Source organism: Schistocerca americana, chromosome 3 (genome assembly GCF_021461395.2).
Source record: "Schistocerca americana isolate TAMUIC-IGC-003095 chromosome 3, iqSchAmer2.1, whole genome shotgun sequence".
In the NCBI taxonomy this organism is placed as follows: domain Eukaryota; kingdom Metazoa; phylum Arthropoda; class Insecta; order Orthoptera; family Acrididae; genus Schistocerca; species Schistocerca americana.
In genome coordinates this window covers 170,277,799-170,297,280 of record NC_060121.1, presented here as the reverse complement: position 1 = coordinate 170,297,280, position 19,482 = coordinate 170,277,799, and the positions used below count along the sequence as shown (strand labels likewise).

The following is a 19,482-nucleotide window of genomic DNA, read 5'->3' as shown; positions in this document are numbered from 1 at the left end:
CACCCCTGTGTAGCATATAACATACACAAGCACAATGCAGGCGCAAACAAGAGGAAAACAATTCTTCAAAACAACAGAACTTGCTAGAGACTAATGTGAACCTTTTTCTGCAGAGGTCGCCTCACAGATACAGGGAAAGTTGAAGTACTCCGCCGGCCTCCGCCGGCTTTATAAGGCCAGCGCAGCAGCAGTACAGCCAGCCAAAACCCAGGCGATCACTGTAGGCAAAACCACCCCTTCCTTTCGCCTCCTTGATTTCTATCACATCATCTATGGCCGTCCTCTCACCCTCCCTCCCACCCTTAAGTACGTTGGCGTCACCCTCAACCGTCGCCTCACCTGGACTCCCCACCTCCGGACAATCCAAGCCAAGGCTCGCTCCCGACTCAGTCTCCTCAAGCTCCTCTCCGGCCGTACGTGGGGTCTGGACCCCTCCACCATCCTCCACACCTATAAGTCCCTCATCCGCCCTATCCTTTGTTATGCCCATCCGGCTTGGATCTCCGCCCCACCTACCTTTTATAAATCCCTCCAAATCCTTGAACGTCATGCTCTCCGCCTCGCCTATCGCATCCGTCTCCCCTCCCCCACGTGGATCCTGTACAATCTCATCCCCTTCCCCCATCTCCTCCTTTTCCTTGAAAGGATACGGATCCTGTACACCTCCCGCAAACTCGATCCTCCTCACCCGCTCGTCTCCCCGATCCTCTCCCACCCCCACCCGCTGCCGCGCCTGTATTCCCATGTCCCATCCGGTCTCCATCTCTCCACCCTCCTTACCCTCTCCCAAGGTGGCTTCCGCCAGCTCCCCCTCCCTGATGATGCCCTTCTCCCCTCCATCTACCCCTCCTACCAACTTTGATCCTCCCGCCCTCCTCCTGTGTTTGCTCCTCTGGGCACCCTCCCTCCCTTCTCTCCCTTTTCCCTCCCTCCTCCTTTTCTCCCCCCTCCTCCCCCGGGCCTCCCCTCCCCTGTCCCTCTCCTCCTGCCCCCGTCTCCTCAGCCATTGGCATCCTTTTTCTCCCCTCTCTCGCACCTCGCCCCTGTTCCCCTCTTGGCAGGTCCCAGGACTCGCACACGCTACGTGGACATTCGCGCGCCGGAGGTCACCGCCATCAGTGTTTCGTGTGTGCCGTCGTGTTTAGTGTTCAGTGTTCACCGTCACACTCCCTCATTCACCAGTGCCATCGTCATCTTCAGTGTTCATGCGTCGTCTCATCAGTTAGCAGTGTGGATTATCGACGAGTGTGAACGGCTACGTGTTTGTCTCTATGTGTCTCCTGTTTTATTGCCCACCGTTCTGTAACTTGTGTCTTCTCACTGTTTTTGCTGCTTGTGTCTTCTATGGCTGAAGAGCAGCGTAGTGTGCTGCTGATAGCCTGCCTGTTGTACAGGCTTTAAAATAACAATAAAGTAAAAAAAAAAGTACAGCCAGTTCCTCGCCGAGCTAGGAGCAGCTACGACGGACCTCACCGAAGCTCTACAAGTTATTTGTTTTGTGTGTATATAGTGATGGTTCGAGAAGTGTAGTTCAGTTTCAATAAACGACATTATACTGAGTGTTCTACAATACTAAGTGTTCTTCACCTCCTATTGCCAGATACTCCACATCAGAGACCTCAGTAGTCATTAGACATCGTAAGGGAGCAGAATGGGGCGCTCCGAGGAACTCACGAACTTCGAACGTGATCGGGTGAGCGGGTGTCACTTGTGTCACATGTGTAGGCGCGATTTCCACACTCCTAAACATCCCTAGGTCCACTGTTTCCGATGTAATACTGAAGTGGAAACGTAAAAGGACACGTACGGCACAAAAATGCACAGGCTGACCTCGCCTGTTGACTGACAGAGGCTGGCGACCGTTGAAGAAGCTCGTAATGTGCAATAGGAAAACATCTATCCCGACCATCACACAGGAATTCCAAACTGTATCAGGATCCACTGCAAGTACTATGACAGTTAGGCGAAAGGTGAGAAAACTTGGATTTCATGGCCGAGCGGCTGCTCATAAGCCATACATCACGCCGATAAATATCAAACGACTCCTCGCTTGGTGTAAGGAGCGTAAACATTGGACGTCTGAATAGTGTAAAAACATTGTATTGAGTGACGAATCACGGTACACAGTGTGGCGATCCGAAACGATTTTTCAGAACTGTGTGCAGCATAGAATAAAAAAACCGTTCCACCCATTAACTTCTACTTCTTTTGGGAGCTTATACCTGTAATACGAGGGTTGAAACTTAAATATTGGCAACTACTTATTCACAACGGATACAAAAGATTTACATGTTTGCACCTGTTACTGTCTTTCAAAGTAGTCACCAGCGTTGTGCAGAACCCGTTGCCAGTGTTGTGGAAGGCGTAGTATACCGTTAGTAGAGCCTGTTCTATTGATGGTGCGAATGGAGCGGTCTACTGCCTGTCGAATCTCTGGAACAGTTCTGAAGCGAATGTCACGAAGTGGTTCCTTCATCTTCTGAATCAAATCAAAGTCCTTGTCAAGGATTTAAATTTCGGGAGTATGGTGGACGGTACAGTACTTCCCAGTCCCATCGACTGAACAGAGCAGCCACAGCTTGCGCTGTATGCACCCATGCATTTTCGTGCAAAATGATGGGTGGGTTGCGCAGAAAGTGTCGCCGGTTCTTTCGCAAAGCTGGTCGCAGGTGATCCTCCAAAAACGAACAGTAATACTGTGCATTGACGGTCTGCCGTGGAGGAACTTAATGCGTTAGGATAAGAACATCACAGTCGTACACGAGAATCACCAAACCTTTCAACATATTGGGGCTCTGACGCACTTTCGACTTTCAAGGCGACACACAATGACGCCATTCGTTGGCCTGGTGTTTCAGTTTTGGCTTCGTGGCATTCGCTTCAGAACTGTTCCAGAGATTCGACAGGCAGTAGACAGCTGCATTGGCATCATGAACGGAACAGGCTCTGCTAACGGTATACTACGCCTTCCACATCAGTGACAACGGGTTCTACACTACTTTGAAGAACTGTAACAGGTGCAAACATGTTCCTCTTTTGTATCGGTTGTGAATAAATAGTTGCCACTATTTAAGTACCAACCCTCGTATATGAAATCTGTTAATTTTAACTTTTTTTTTTTTTTTTTGTAAAGCCATAAACAGTGAAAAAATCTCCAGAATCGAAATCAAAGTTCGAGTTAGCACCATATCGTTAAATTTAAGGTTATCTCATTGTGGTTAGTTACAATCTCCCATAAATGTAACGTAGCGTCGATTGACATTATCCATTTTAGATTTCAGATAACTTCTTAGGGGCTACACTGCACGTAGTCTGCGTATTTCGAACTCGCAGGGCCCTGATGAAACCGCAATTACGTGCACAATTTTTACCTGGAAATCTAAAATAAAGTTCAGAGTATGAGAAATCATAATCCACAAACAGATCCTTTGTACGTCTTTTCACTATCTCAAAAAAATTTCCATACTTTGCCTATTTTTCGCTCATTTGAATGAGAAACTGGCCTTTAGTTCTCGTCGACGTGCCATTGGTGATGCCAGCGGAATGTCGAGAAGTAGGCTTCTACGTTGGAAAAGAGCATTCTTCGAGTGTTAGTCATCTGATGGTTTAGTTCTTGCTCTAGGGAGTTAGGTGGAGTCAAATCCACAAAACTGTACTTTGTTTGGAACTGCAGAAGAGGCTGAGTTAAATCGTAATTATAAATCGCAACGGACAGTTATTTGGTCGCCGGACGGTTTACAAAGAAGCTGTTGTATTGCCACTCGGACTTTCTTTCAATTACGAAAAAATAGAAAGATTTTGCACTTAGCCCATCCACCTTTCGATACTTTTCTCAAAGAGCGGTAAGAACTTGACTACTACTGATTCTCATTGTTTGAAAATCAGCCCAAAAATCATGTTCTAATAAGAGATCACACTACCATTTGGACACTACGAATAGTCAATGATGAAGGGTGAAAACTGCGGTTCAAGAACGCTATTTTGCGTGTTGTCTGTTTTAATGGGCTACATGCAGGTAAAGGCGAGTTATGTAGAAACGCTGTATTTAATCTGTTAAAGAATATGGAGCATTATGCCTCATTAATACCGCAATTCGTAAAACACTTCTATCCTAGGGATTGTACCAATTTTGTAATAGACTGACGTCCGACGTCGACAGTGAGAAATTACCATATAGACTACACTGGACAAGTCTTGCACACTGCAGATACACACATACAATCTAATACGGCACATAATATGGTACGAGGTACACCATTGTCCCAGAAGTGCTGTACCCTTTTATGCCATGTGTTCGTTGCCAGTTTCTGTCGGCATTTTTATCGAAATATTATTGATCTCTTCTTCCCTTCTCTGTACTGACGCAATATTTCAAGACAAAGCATATTTTCAGAACAAACATAACTAGTTCTTTAAAAAAGGTTTATTCAAAAAGAAAAAATTACGAATTAAAATTCCGATATCAGTTTAAATCTGTCAGTTTTTCCCATTCCTAACCTGAATTCAACGCCGCGAGTCCACAGCCCCGACACAGCTCGTGCCAGCTTCGTCGCAACGCGTCATTACAGTGTCACGCCGGGGTGCTCGTCCTTACCAGTATCCAGAAGAAAACTACTGATACTTGTTTTATGGCCGTAAGGCCGTGGTCCAAGGCATAAATCTCTGCCCAAACTTTCGTCTTTCATTGCTAGAGACGTTAGCTCACCAATCCGAACTGTTTAAATGTATCGACGCAACGGTCGGTCCGTGACGTCATCAGATTGTTTAAGATTTCGGAGTCGCACCGCCATATGCTATGGAACATGTACTGGGTAAGAGTTAGAGCCGTTTGGTTTACTGAGCACTATTGCCCACGATTAGTCTAATTTAAATCCTTTTTCTTCAAATTTTCTATTAAAATTCTTGTCGAGCTTATGAATTTCTATGGCCTCTCTGTACATCTAGCGTGATAATTATTAGATTTTATTAAAACGACAGTGTTAGAGATAGGAATTTGGTGGTTCAGGTACGTGTTAACTTTCTGAAGTTTCTATGTACACTTTGGCGCAAGAGTAAGGGATTTTAGTTATTATGTATCACTGTTTGCTATGAATCCTCTTAGGAACATCGCAGATCTCTTTAAACATTTCCTTTCCTTTCAGTGGGACAAATAATTCTACGAGCAAACCGATGGTGTGGCTGTGTGGAACCCACTAAGTACAGTTGCAGCGAATTTTTATACAAAACATATGAGGAAGCAACCCTTCAAACGGTGAAGAAAAACCCTCATGTTGGTTTCCGTACGAGGATAGCACATTCACTATATGGCCTCATGGAGGAAAATAGCGCTCTGAATTTTTTGAATTTTGTGAATAATATTAAGTTCACTATGGAAACAGAGAAATATGAAATTTTAGTATTGAATGTAAATGTACTTAGAGTGCCCGACGGAACTGCAGGCATAAAGTGTAGAGAAAGCCCACTCACACGGATAGATGCTTGCACAGAAATTCCAATCATCATCCCAGGCAGAAAAGAGGAGCGATTAGATTGTTGATGGATCGCGTAAAAGGAATCTGTGGACCACAGTGCTTGGAAGATGAGCTCGATCATTTAAGGCCAAAAATTATGCCTTGAACCACGGCCAAATGACTATAAAACGAATATCAGCAACATCACAAATGCCGTTTGTGAGTACCTGCGTTGTGTGAGTATCCACAACTGTTTCAGGGCAAAAAGAATATGTATTGTGGTAATGCGTTTGTCGTAATTCATTAATAAGACTTCCACTCTTAACACAGACATTTCAAGCCTACACAATGAGCTACTTTTCCAGGATACAGGCAGAGCAGTAATTAATATTTACACTTTCTAGTTTTGGAAATTCTCCTTGAATAAAACATCTCTAACGTAGCACTCTTTTGCAATCGCAGATTATAATAAGAAATGAGAGGTCGAAGTTTTAATATGCACATAAAACATACTTGTTAAATGAAAATCCGTATTTGTATATATTTAAGTAGTGTTCTAAAATTTAATGTTACCTATACATGTGAGAACAATGAACTCATAAACTATCAAAATTCATTATAGTTTTACGTTACATGATTATTGAAAGTGATTGGTAATTGAATTATTCTGCTGAAATAAAACGGCTGTTACACGTGTTTGAAGAGCTTGCATTATGCGGCTAGGCTTGAGAAACTTGCCTACTGTGCGAGTGACGGTACTGGAATGAAATGTGTAACTACAAAGCAAATATGAAAGTGAAATCAGGTTCTCTCTATTGTTGAAAGACATATACAATCAAGATTGTAAAAATCACCAAGAAGAATTTTGTAGAAGAAAAACATTGTATTGTTGACAGTCCTAATGATCCATAACTGTGAAACAATGATAGAAAGATAAAAACTTAGTAGTGAACTGAGAACAGAACAGTAAGTCGAGGTGCCGGTCTGCGACTACTGCAGATCTAAAGATGTTCTAAAACTGAACGAAACAAGTTGTCATTATAAACATGAATGTGACAATAGACTGAAATAAAAATGGCAATAAAAATTACGTTATTTTTCTTGTCTGTATGAGGACCACAAATACTCACAGTCCACAACTTTTGCGGTCGAAGGATGTGAGAGTCACTACATTCATTTACATTTGATCCACCGTTTACTGGCGTTTGATCGATGTACACACCTACGAAGAATCGTAGCAGGAAGAGTGCAGACGTCTACATCTGACTGAAGGAATCCAGGAAGAAGAATTTTAAGCATCTCGTTTACATGAGTGCCACAGTGCTTTTTTAATAATCTAGGATAATTATAGGTAACAAATTAACAGTGCATTGACAATACTAAGAAAGAAACATCAGAAGAAAAACTAACTTCATGAATTTGAATTTTTCGTATGCTAATATTGCAACACGTTTATTTAATTAACTTTGGTAACTTCAAGATGTTACAAACTCAATATTATAAACTTCAGTATGCAAACATTCTCGGATTCACTTACACCAATCGGTTTAATTTAACAACAAGTATATCCCCAAGGGAGCATCACTAAATCATTTGTTGTTACTGGAAAAGTCTATATTGTATCATATTGAATCACATTTAAACTCCTAGATGCGGCAAAGGTTATTGGGATTCTTCACTTCGTACATAATTGGCTTAATGAACTCATTCATGTATCAGACCCAGTCGTAAGAAGTCTTGCGCTAATCTATGCGTGTAAAGGTTTATGACATTTAGTCCGTATCGTCTCAGATTGATCAAAATATGTCAAACATGAAAGTTGGTGTCGCAGTGTTAACATCTGAAGGGTCTACGATATTTAGATTCCATCCACAGTTTTCGCGTGATTTCCCTTGGTTGTAAGACATATTCTAGTCAACTCTTTCAGAAAATACCGACTCCTCTGCCCCACTACGATCCCAGGCGGATATATTTTTTTAAGGAACCCAAATATGCTACATCTGAAACACCATCTCTACCCTTCGGAGGAGAGGATGAAACTTACTATTATAATAAAATGAATGCTGTGTATCACACTTTCACTTTTCATTGTCTTAGTTTTATTAGTTAGTATTTTGTAGGTAAGTTGAACTGAATCTGATACTTTATCCAACGTCATTCAATGAGATCTGCAGAAAAATGTGATTCACATTTACGGTACTATACGGAAATAAACAGAATGAAAAACCTTACTGAAATGAAGCGTGTCAAAATATTTGCTTCACGTCTAGCCGTGGCTTGTTTGATACTGCCAGCTGCTATGATTAGTGCAAATTTCTGTGCTATCGTGTTCTCAGAAACCTAATTCATATTTATTGTGGATAAGTCAATGGATGAAAACATATTCTAATGTTTTACACACTGTTGGTAATTTGCTGACTGGCAGTTTGTTTCACGGTGAGTTTGGGTTGTTATTCTTGGGTACTGGTCGAACTGAGGTGAATTTCTACCTAGCAGGATGCGTACCGCTAATGAAAGGAATATCGACGAGTCCATAAGACCTATAATAATAACTTCAGTTATGTTACTATCATGGATAATCTGTTCACCGCCTACCGCCGCAGAAAGATCCTCACGATGGCTTTCTGTATTGTGGATGTGAAAACATATTTGAAGCAAAACTCATCTGTTCCGGTAGTACAGTGTTATGGCTGATACAACTCTCGATCGAGAACTCGTTTAATTCGTCTGCAAGCGTTTGAGAAACAGAATCACACATTCCTCTGTTAAACTGAGTATTTTTTTTTTTTTGCACTGTTGTTGGATTAGGCTCGCTGTATACAACAGAATCTCACTCTGGTGTTGCGTATGTTTACTTCCCTTTGTGCCTCATATTTCTGTACATTTCATTATTCTGTCAGATCAGCCATTCAGCAGAGGCCAACGGAGCATTCCAACGGCGACATTGGCTTCGTCACGTGTGGAGAACGTGCCTTTGGCGTCATGCTGCCGTTAAAAAATCGCCTTCTCTGGCTGGGCACGTATCTTGTACTTTTAAGAAATCCACGCTGGTCGTAATAACTCAGACTTGTACCACTCGATGACCCCGTATGTCACCCAGCGTATCAGTACAACCATACTAAGCGTTGGTGCCTAGTATTAACACTTTCACTTTCATGTCTTACTGTCCAGCCGGGAGCTGTGGTTGCTTGCCTTTGTTTGATGTGGGTGTGATCCTCAATGACTGACTGGCCGATCTCCACATATTTATGCTTTCATATCTATTTGGTGGCACCTGAAGATGAAGCTTTGTGCTTCAAAACTGGTCGTGAAATAAATTTCGAAAATTACTAGCAACTGAGGCGAATTCTTATTCTACAAATATATTCCTCAGTTGTGGATGTTCGCCTGATCAAATGTTTTGTACTTTCACATTAGGTCACAAACCAAATTAAGATCAGTTACGGTACACGACATTAAGCAACGCTCTCTACGAAACATAATACAACACCGGTTCATGTCTATATTACCTGACCCCGTCGTGAAAATTCCCTTCTTCTTGGTAGAAGCTCTAGCAACGCTGTGCAGTGCCATCGTATATGCAGATATCTGCTCCGAGCCGTGGACGACCAAGTGGCTCCTGTTCCTTAAATCTAACAAACCTCTCAGTGAAACCTCATACCACCGAACTATGCCTTATTTTCGTCTGAAGAAATGAGCTTTAAGCAGTTCCAACCCAGTACATTCAAAGATTCAGAAACTCACCTATGCCTTCTTAACATTCAAGCAGTGCAGTTTCTGTGCGAAAATCTCATCAGACTATCAGATCCCAAATTGATCAAAATTCTGTCGCTACCGAGACTGAATTCCTGTGTCATTTCTTAACTACAAACATGTGACCTTCCAATCAATGAAGTTCGTCTAATAGCTTCCTTTCTGAAACATCGCCCATCAACCATACGCAGTTCTGCTTCCTGCGGCAACAGCTGACACAAGAATGCTACCACATTATCTTGTCAGACGAGTCCCGGTTGGTTCCACGTCCACGATAGAAGTACCTATTTGTGGAGGCTCCGAGGATGATCAATACCGCCAATATGCATTAGTCATCAAAAATGTTCAAATGTGTGTGAAATCTTATGCGACTTAACTGCTAAGGTCATCAGTCCCTAAGCTTACACAAACCTTAACCTAAATGATCCTAATGACAAACACACACACCCATGCCCGAGGGAGCACTCGAACCTCCGCCTGGACCAGCCGCACAGTCCATGACTGCAGCGCCCTAGACCACTCGGTTAATCCCGCGCGGCAGTCATCGTCATATGGACCTAGCACTTGGTGTGAATGGGCGAACAACACAATCACCTCTAGTTTGTATAGGAAGTAATTTGGACAGCGGGAGTTACATTTCTGACTTGTTAACGCCGATGGCTGTGAGCTGTCTCTGAGGTCTCCGTGGCATTCTTCAACAAGATAACGCAAGAGTGCTTCTTTTCTCTGCCGTCCTTACCTATGTCGATGCATAGGGTGTTTGACCATTGCTATGGCTAGCGAATTCTCAGCCAATGAAAATATCTGGTAAAAATTGTCGAGAAACTGGCACCTGACCACTCGACAGCGACTGAGCTTGATGATGTATGGCTCAGAGTTAAAGCAGCAGGGAGTGTCGTGCTAGCGTGTGTCATCCGGTCTCGGTTCGGCTCGGTGACTAGGCAGGTTAGAGCCAATGTTGCTGCCAGAGGTGTAATAAATGTTGCACACTGCGTAACTACAAATTTATTGATTCCTCTTTCTTAGTTTGGGGTTATGCACAATGTAACCAGACCAGTCACATTAAACTAACCATCTGTCAAAAGTCCAAATAGCCATCTTTTGCAGTACGCTGCGAGACGTGCCGCAAGAAGGAAGAGAGTCAGTTCTGGAAGGTAGCGGCAGGGCTGTGGAGTCGTGCCGACGTCAATGCTGTGGCCAGCAGCGTTAAGTCTCGCGGCTAAGGACACGTGGCGTGAACTGCCAGGTCGAGGTTGCCCCACGGATTCTCAGCTTGATTTAAATCCGGGGAGTCTTGTAGCCAGGGTCAGGTTAGCGGAGCGCGCTAACGCGCTGCTTCCTTGGACTCGGGCAGGCGCGCCGGCCGTGGATCGAATCCGCCCGGCGGATTGACGACGAGGGCCGGTGTGCCGGCCAGGCTGGATGTGGCTTTTAGGTGGTTTCCCACATCCTTCTAGGTGAATACCAGGCTGATCCCCACGTCCCGCCTTAGTTACACGGCTCTCAGACATCTGAACACTTTCGCACTATTCCATGGATTACACTGGTCGCAGACAATTGGGGAGTACACTAATTCCTTCCCAGGGGGGGGGGGGGGGGGTATGGGACGGCGGTAGGAAGGGCATCCGGCCACCCCTTTAACTAACATCCGATTAACCATGCCGACCCTGCGTATCCGCGGTAAAAACGGCAAAAGCAAAAGAAGAAAGAAAGAAAGTCTTGTAGCCAGGGGAGTGGAGTAATATAATACTGGTGTCCTTCAAACCATGCACATACACTGCGAACTGTGTGACAAGTTGGGTTGTCCTGCTGGTAGATGCCATTGTGCTGAGGAGAAATTTGGTGCAGGGGTGAACATGGTCCCCAGCGATAGAAGCGTACTAGTATTGACCCATTGTGCCTTCCAGAATAACGAGATGCAGGGAATGGCACCTGCTCTGGAAACTTCCGACGATCAAAATGGTTCAAATGGCTCTGAGGACTATGGGACTTAACATGGGAGGTCATCAGTCCCCTAGAACTTAGAACTACTTAAACCTAACTAGCCTAAGGACATCACACACATTCAGGCCCGAGGCAGGATTCGAACCTGCGACCGTAGCGGTCGCGCGGCTCCAGACTGAAACGCCTAGAACCGCTCGGCCACCCCGGCCGGCGGGTCCGTACAAAGCAGCGTTCGCTGAGCGGTTGTTGAGAAGACACTGTTGGTAGCCCCTTGGTTCATCTGGGTGGTCAGTTAGTCAGCTACTGCACGTCTATTCGCCCGTACACATCTCCCCAGCCATTGTTTACTCCTGTTCTCTACGGCCCGTGATATACCACAGTCACCTCGCCGTCGATTTCAGATACCGTCATTTTGCCATCCACGTTGTACTTTAACCAAGGCGGCCTGAAAGCCGATGATGATCATGCCTATAGGGCTTCAGATAAATCGCTCCGCTTCTGTGTTAGGGCAATGACTACAGTGCCTGAAAGCCGATGATGATCATGTCCTATAGGGCTTCAGATAAATCGCTCCGCTTCAGTGTTAAGGCAATGACTACAGTGCCTGAAAGCCAATGATGATCATGTCCTGTAGGGCTTCAGATAAATCGCTCCGCTTCCGTGTTAAGGCAATGACTACAGTGCCTGAAAGCCGATGATGATCATGTCCTGTAGGGCTTCAGATAAATCGCTCCGCTTCCGTGTTAAGGCAATGACTACAGTGCCTGAAAGCCGATGATGATCATGTCCTATAGGGCTTCAGATAAATCGCTCCACTTCCGTGTTAAGGCAATGACTACAGTGCCTGAAAGCCGATGATGATCATGTCCTGTAGGGCTTCAGATAAATCGCTCCGCTTCCGTGTTAAGGCAATGACTACAGTGCCTGAAAGCCGATGATGATCATGTCCTATAGGGCTTCAGATAAATCGCTCCGCTTCCGTGTTAAGGCAATGACTACAGTGCCTGAAAGCCGATGATGATCATGTCCTGTAGGGCTTCAGATAAATCGCTCCGCTTCCGTGTTAAGGCAATGACTACAGTGCCTGAAAGCCGATGATGATCATGTCCTATAGGGCTTCAGATAAATCGCTCCGCTTCCGTGTTAAGGCAATGACTACAGTGCCTGAAAGCCGATGATGATCATGTCCTATAGGGCTTCAGATAAATCGCTCCGCTTCGGTGTTAAGGCAATGACTACAGTGCCTGAAAGCCGATGATGATCATGTCCTGTAGGGCTTCAGATAAATCGCTCCGCTTCCGTGTTAAGGCAATGACTACAGTGCCTGAAAGCCGATGATGATCATGTCCTATAGGGCTTCAGATAAATCGCTCCACTTCGGTGTTAAGGCAATGACTACAGTGCCTGAAAGCCGATGATGATCATGTCCTATAGGGCTTCAGATAAATCGCTCCGCTTCCGTGTTAAGGCAATGACTACAGTGCCTGAAAGCCGATGATGATCATGTCCTATAGGGCTTCAGATAAATCGCTCCGCTTCCGTGTTAAGGCAATGACTACAGTGCCTGAAAGCCGATGATGATCATGTCCTATAGGGCTTCAGATCAATCGCTCCGCTTCCGTGTTAAGGCAATGACTACAGTGCCTGAAAGCCGATGATGATCATGTCCTATAGGGCTTCAGATAAATCGCTCCACTTCGGTGTTAAGGCAATGACTTCAGTGCCTGAAAGCCGATGATGATCATGTCCTATAGGGCTTCAGATAAATCGCTCCACTTCCGTGTTAAGCAATGACTACAGTGCCTGAAAGCCGATGATGATCATGTCCCATAGGGCTTCAGATAAATCGCTCCGCTTCCGTGTTAAGGCAATGACTACAGTGCCTGAAAGCCGATGATGATCATGTCCTATAGGGCTTCAGATAAATCGCTCCGCTTCCGTGTTAAGGCAATGACTACAGTGCCTGAAAGCCGATGATGATCATGTCCTATAGGGCTTCAGATAAATCGCTCCGCTTCCGTGTTAAGGCAATGACTACAGTGCCTGAAAGCCGATGATGATCATGTCCTATAGGGCTTCAGATAAATCGATCCGCTTCCGTGTTAAGGCAATGACTACAGTGCCTGAAAGCCGATGATGATCATGTCCTATAGGGCTTCAGATAAATCGCTCCGCTTCCGTGTTAAGGCAATGACTACAGTGCCTGAAAGCCGATGATGATCATGTCCTATAGGGCTTCAGATAAATCGCTCCGCTTCCGTTTTAAGGCAATGACTACAGTGCCTGAAAGCCGATGATGATCATGTCCTATAGGGCTTCAGATAAATCGCTCCGCTTCCGTGTTAAGGCAATGACTACAGTGCCTGAAAGCCGATGATGATCATGTCCTATAGGGCTTCAGATAAATCGCTCCGCTTCCGTGTTAAGGCAATGACTACAGTGCCTGAAAGCCGATGATGATCATGTCCTATAGGGCTTCAAATAAATCGCTCCGCTTCCGTGTTAAGGCAATGACTACAGTGTCTGAAAGCTGATGATGATCTTGTCCTATAGGGCTTCAGATAAATCGCTCCGCTTCGGTGTTAAGGCAATGACTACAGTGCCTGAAAGCCGATGATGATCATGTCCTATAGGGCTTCAGATAAATCGCTCCGCTTCCGTGTTAAGGCAATGACTACAGTGCCTGAAAGCCGATGATGATCATGTCCTATAGGGCTTCAGATAAATCGCTCCGCTTCCGTGTTAAGGCAATGACTACAGTGCCTGAAAGCCGATGATGATCATGTCCTATAGGGCTTCAGATAAATCGCTCCACTTCCGTGTTAAGGCAATGACTACAGTGCCTGAAAGCCGATGATGATCATGTCCTATAGGGCTTCAGATAAATCGCTCCGCTTCCGTGTTAAGGCAATGACTACAGTGCCTGAAAGCCGATGATGATCATGTCCTATAGGGCTTCAGATAAATCGCTCCGCTTCCGTGTTAAGGCAATGACTACAGTGCCTGAAAGCCGATGATGATCATGTCCTATAGGGCTTCAGATAAATCGCTCCGCTTCCGTGTTAAGGCAATGACTACAGTGCCTGAAAGCCGATGATGATCACGTCCTATAGGGCTTCAGATAAATCGCTCCGCTTCCGTGTTAAGGCAATGACTACAGTGCCTGAAAGCCGATGATGATCATGTCCTATAGGGCTTCAGATAAATCGCTCCGCTTCCGTGTTAAGGCAATGACTACAGTGCCTGAAAGCCGATGATGATCATGTCCTATAGGGCTTCAAATAAATCGCTCCGCTTCCGTGTTAAGGCAATGACTACAGTGCCTGAAAGCTGATGATGATCTTGTCCTATAGGGCTTCAGATAAATCGCTCCGCTTCGGTGTTAAGGTAATGACTACAGTGCCTGAAAGCCGATGATGATCATGTCCTATAGGGCTTCAGATAAATCGCTCCGCTTCCGTGTTAAGGCAATGACTACAGTGCCTGAAAGCCGATGATGATCATGTCCTATAGGGCTTCAGATAAATCGCTCCGCTTCTGTGATAAGGCAATGACTACAGTGCCTGAAAGCCGATGATGGTCATGTCCTATAGGGCTTCAGATAAATCGCTCCACTTCCGTGTTAAGGCAATGACTACAGTGCCTGAAAGCCGATGATGATCATGTCCTGTAGGGCTTCAGATAAATCGCTCCGCTTCCGTGTTAAGGCAATGACTACAGTGCCTGAAAGCCGATGATGATCATGTCCTATAGGGCTTCAGATAAATCGCTCCGCTTCCGTGTTAAGGCAATGACTACAGTGCCTGAAAGCCGATGATGATCATGTCCTGTAGGGCTTCAGATAAATCGCTCCGCTTCCGTGTTAAGGCAATGACTACAGTGCCTGAAAGCCGATGATGATCATGTCCTATAGGGCTTCAGATAAATCGCTCCGCTTCCGTGTTAAGGCAATGACTACAGTGCCTGAAAGCCGATGATGATCATGTCCTATAGGGCTTCAGATAAATCGCTCCGCTTCGGTGTTAAGGCAATGACTACAGTGCCTGAAAGCCGATGATGATCATGTCCTGTAGGGCTTCAGATAAATCGCTCCGCTTCCGTGTTAAGGCAATGACTACAGTGCCTGAAAGCCGATGATGATCATGTCCTATAGGGCTTCAGATAAATCGCTCCACTTCGGTGTTAAGGCAATGACTACAGTGCCTGAAAGCCGATGATGATCATGTCCTATAGGGCTTCAGATAAATCGCTCCGCTTCCGTGTTAAGGCAATGACTACAGTGCCTGAAAGCCGATGATGATCATGTCCTATAGGGCTTCAGATAAATCGCTCCGCTTCCGTGTTAAGGCAATGACTACAGTGCCTGAAAGCCGATGATGATCATGTCCTATAGGGCTTCAGATCAATCGCTCCGCTTCCGTGTTAAGGCAATGACTACAGTGCCTGAAAGCCGATGATGATCATGTCCTATAGGGCTTCAGATAAATCGCTCCACTTCGGTGTTAAGGCAATGACTTCAGTGCCTGAAAGCCGATGATGATCATGTCCTATAGGGCTTCAGATAAATCGCTCCACTTCCGTGTTAAGCAATGACTACAGTGCCTGAAAGCCGATGATGATCATGTCCCATAGGGCTTCAGATAAATCGCTCCGCTTCCGTGTTAAGGCAATGACTACAGTGCCTGAAAGCCGATGATGATCATGTCCTATAGGGCTTCAGATAAATCGCTCCGCTTCCGTGTTAAGGCAATGACTACAGTGCCTGAAAGCCGATGATGATCATGTCCTATAGGGCTTCAGATAAATCGCTCCGCTTCCGTGTTAAGGCAATGACTACAGTGCCTGAAAGCCGATGATGATCATGTCCTATAGGGCTTCAGATAAATCGATCCGCTTCCGTGTTAAGGCAATGACTACAGTGCCTGAAAGCCGATGATGATCATGTCCTATAGGGCTTCAGATAAATCGCTCCGCTTCCGTGTTAAGGCAATGACTACAGTGCCTGAAAGCCGATGATGATCATGTCCTATAGGGCTTCAGATAAATCGCTCCGCTTCCGTTTTAAGGCAATGACTACAGTGCCTGAAAGCCGATGATGATCATGTCCTATAGGGCTTCAGATAAATCGCTCCGCTTCCGTGTTAAGGCAATGACTACAGTGCCTGAAAGCCGATGATGATCATGTCCTATAGGGCTTCAGATAAATCGCTCCGCTTCCGTGTTAAGGCAATGACTACAGTGCCTGAAAGCCGATGATGATCATGTCCTATAGGGCTTCAAATAAATCGCTCCGCTTCCGTGTTAAGGCAATGACTACAGTGTCTGAAAGCTGATGATGATCTTGTCCTATAGGGCTTCAGATAAATCGCTCCGCTTCGGTGTTAAGGCAATGACTACAGTGCCTGAAAGCCGATGATGATCATGTCCTATAGGGCTTCAGATAAATCGCTCCGCTTCCGTGTTAAGGCAATGACTACAGTGCCTGAAAGCCGATGATGATCATGTCCTATAGGGCTTCAGATAAATCGCTCCGCTTCCGTGTTAAGGCAATGACTACAGTGCCTGAAAGCCGATGATGATCATGTCCTATAGGGCTTCAGATAAATCGCTCCACTTCCGTGTTAAGGCAATGACTACAGTGCCTGAAAGCCGATGATGATCATGTCCTATAGGGCTTCAGATAAATCGCTCCGCTTCCGTGTTAAGGCAATGACTACAGTGCCTGAAAGCCGATGATGATCATGTCCTATAGGGCTTCAGATAAATCGCTCCGCTTCCGTGTTAAGGCAATGACTACAGTGCCTGAAAGCCGATGATGATCATGTCCTATAGGGCTTCAGATAAATCGCTCCGCTTCCGTGTTAAGGCAATGACTACAGTGCCTGAAAGCCGATGATGATCACGTCCTATAGGGCTTCAGATAAATCGCTCCGCTTCCGTGTTAAGGCAATGACTACAGTGCCTGAAAGCCGATGATGATCATGTCCTATAGGGCTTCAGATAAATCGCTCCGCTTCCGTGTTAAGGCAATGACTACAGTGCCTGAAAGCCGATGATGATCATGTCCTATAGGGCTTCAAATAAATCGCTCCGCTTCCGTGTTAAGGCAATGACTACAGTGCCTGAAAGCTGATGATGATCTTGTCCTATAGGGCTTCAGATAAATCGCTCCGCTTCGGTGTTAAGGTAATGACTACAGTGCCTGAAAGCCGATGATGATCATGTCCTATAGGGCTTCAGATAAATCGCTCCGCTTCCGTGTTAAGGCAATGACTACAGTGCCTGAAAGCCGATGATGATCATGTCCTATAGGGCTTCAGATAAATCGCTCCGCTTCTGTGATAAGGCAATGACTACAGTGCCTGAAAGCCGATGATGGTCATGTCCTATAGGGCTTCAGATCAATCGCTCCGCTTCCGTGTTAAGGCAATGACTACAGTGATTTCCGCGTCCCCCGACACGCTTTATACGGGGTGTTTCCGTAAGAGCGTGCAAAAATTTAAGCGGACAATGAGGGTGCTCCACTGAACAGTCTGAGGTAGGGAACCTGAGGTCGGAAAAGCCAGCTTAAGGAGATAATAGAAATTAAATCACGTTACTGTATACTATTTTATTTACATTAGTTACAGTTAACTACAAATATCATCACTGACACAATGAACGTACCATTCGTACAGTATCTTACAAAATCTGCTGAAACTGACCCCCTTTAACCTCAGTGCAAGCACAACATCAGCGAACAATATTCTGCCGCTCCCTGACAGATATCCCTGGTGAGTTTCGATTCACATGACGGGCAGCTACAATTCTGGCAGGTAATTCCATCTCCGTATCCAGTGCGGTCACATACACAAACGACTTTAGGCACGCCTCAGGAAATAATCAAGAGGATTCAGGTAACGATGACCACGCAGGCCATGGAATAGGACCTTCCCTTCCAATCCGGCTACCACGAAATACAGTATTGATATGGCTGCGGACATCCACACTGAAGTGAGATGGTGCACTGTTATATCAACATCATCCCACGAACCACCAAGGGTTCGTTCTCCAACAATTCAGGTAGAACGAACCTCAAGTACAGGGGGCTATTCGGTAGACTTACTAGTAATCACGCTCGTCCTCCTTGTTTCCTTGCACGAAGAATGTGTATATAAATAAACAGTATGATGTATCATGTAACAAGACTGCTATGCATTAATGTGACAGTACAAGAGAGGAGATAAAGGTATTCTTTATTACTATGTGGCGTAGTGCACTTAGTTAATTATTCTTAAATAAAAAGATTTTGTTCTTGTTAAGATTTAATTACATGAGAGAGGAGTCTGTTCTTTATTGTGTGGTACAAATCGACGCCATTGCGAGATTTTGAAGGAAATTTGTATATACATCCGTATATATAATACAGAATCGCTAATTCATGTGTAAGTGAAGATAGCTGAATGATTTTATAATTGGCGACTGTGACAAGACTCGATCCTGATACAACAGCACTAAAAAGGAACTAGAACCCGCAATACCACTTTAATTAATGACGGTGAGACACGACACTAACGGTCAAACATATTTGTGATTACTGATAACTGTAACACACTTTGTAACAGAAATTAGTTATCCTATTAATTAAGTAATTAATGTTCATTTTTGTGCATTTATGTATAGCTAGAAAGTGTTATTACCTTATGGTTCTATGTATATTTGATGCTAACTGAATGTGTGGGAGTATCTTGTGAAGAGAATGTGTACGCCGTCCTAGCAGCCAGGCTGAAAGTTCAAACAGGCCAGACATTTGAATTACTAGCTTTCTGAAGCATTTATGCATTTGAATGACTTTTTACTTATTGACTTTTAAGCATCAATGAGTAGTTTCTCCATAATTTCGATTAGAATTTCACTATTTTAGTAGGTATATTAAGACAGTATTTTATACGTTTTCTATGTAATGTGTTGGTGCTACATTGTAAAGTGAGCATCAACAGCATTACGACATTAATATTTTTGCGTGTGTAGAGATTAATATTGACTCTTGTGAGAAGACTTAGTGGAGAAACTACCTGTTGCTTATTTACATGGTGATATCACGATGGCACAAAGTTAAATAAGTAATGTAATTACATCCTCAAATAGTGTCACAGAATTTCAACCAAGCATAGTTAGCGAAGTGTCGGTTACGGCTGAGCAACCTGCAGTAATTTCTGGGCTCACGTCGGCAACACAAACGGTTACAATTTCCGACATTCATATGTTGGGTGAAATCCAAAGACATACGCAGCAACCAAATAATAACATGAACATGACCTCTGATACAGAAGCACTCGCTAGGGGAGAATTGCCC

The 19,482-nt window shown here is 44.6% G+C and overlaps 1 protein-coding gene across 1 annotated transcript in view; it reads right to left on the bottom strand.

Moving 5' to 3' along the window:
• The window catches only part of LOC124605949 (toll-like receptor 2), a 345,947-nt gene that overhangs the window by 153,108 nt on the left and 173,357 nt on the right, over positions 1 to 19,482 (bottom strand). The gene's annotated exons all lie outside the window — the stretch shown is intronic.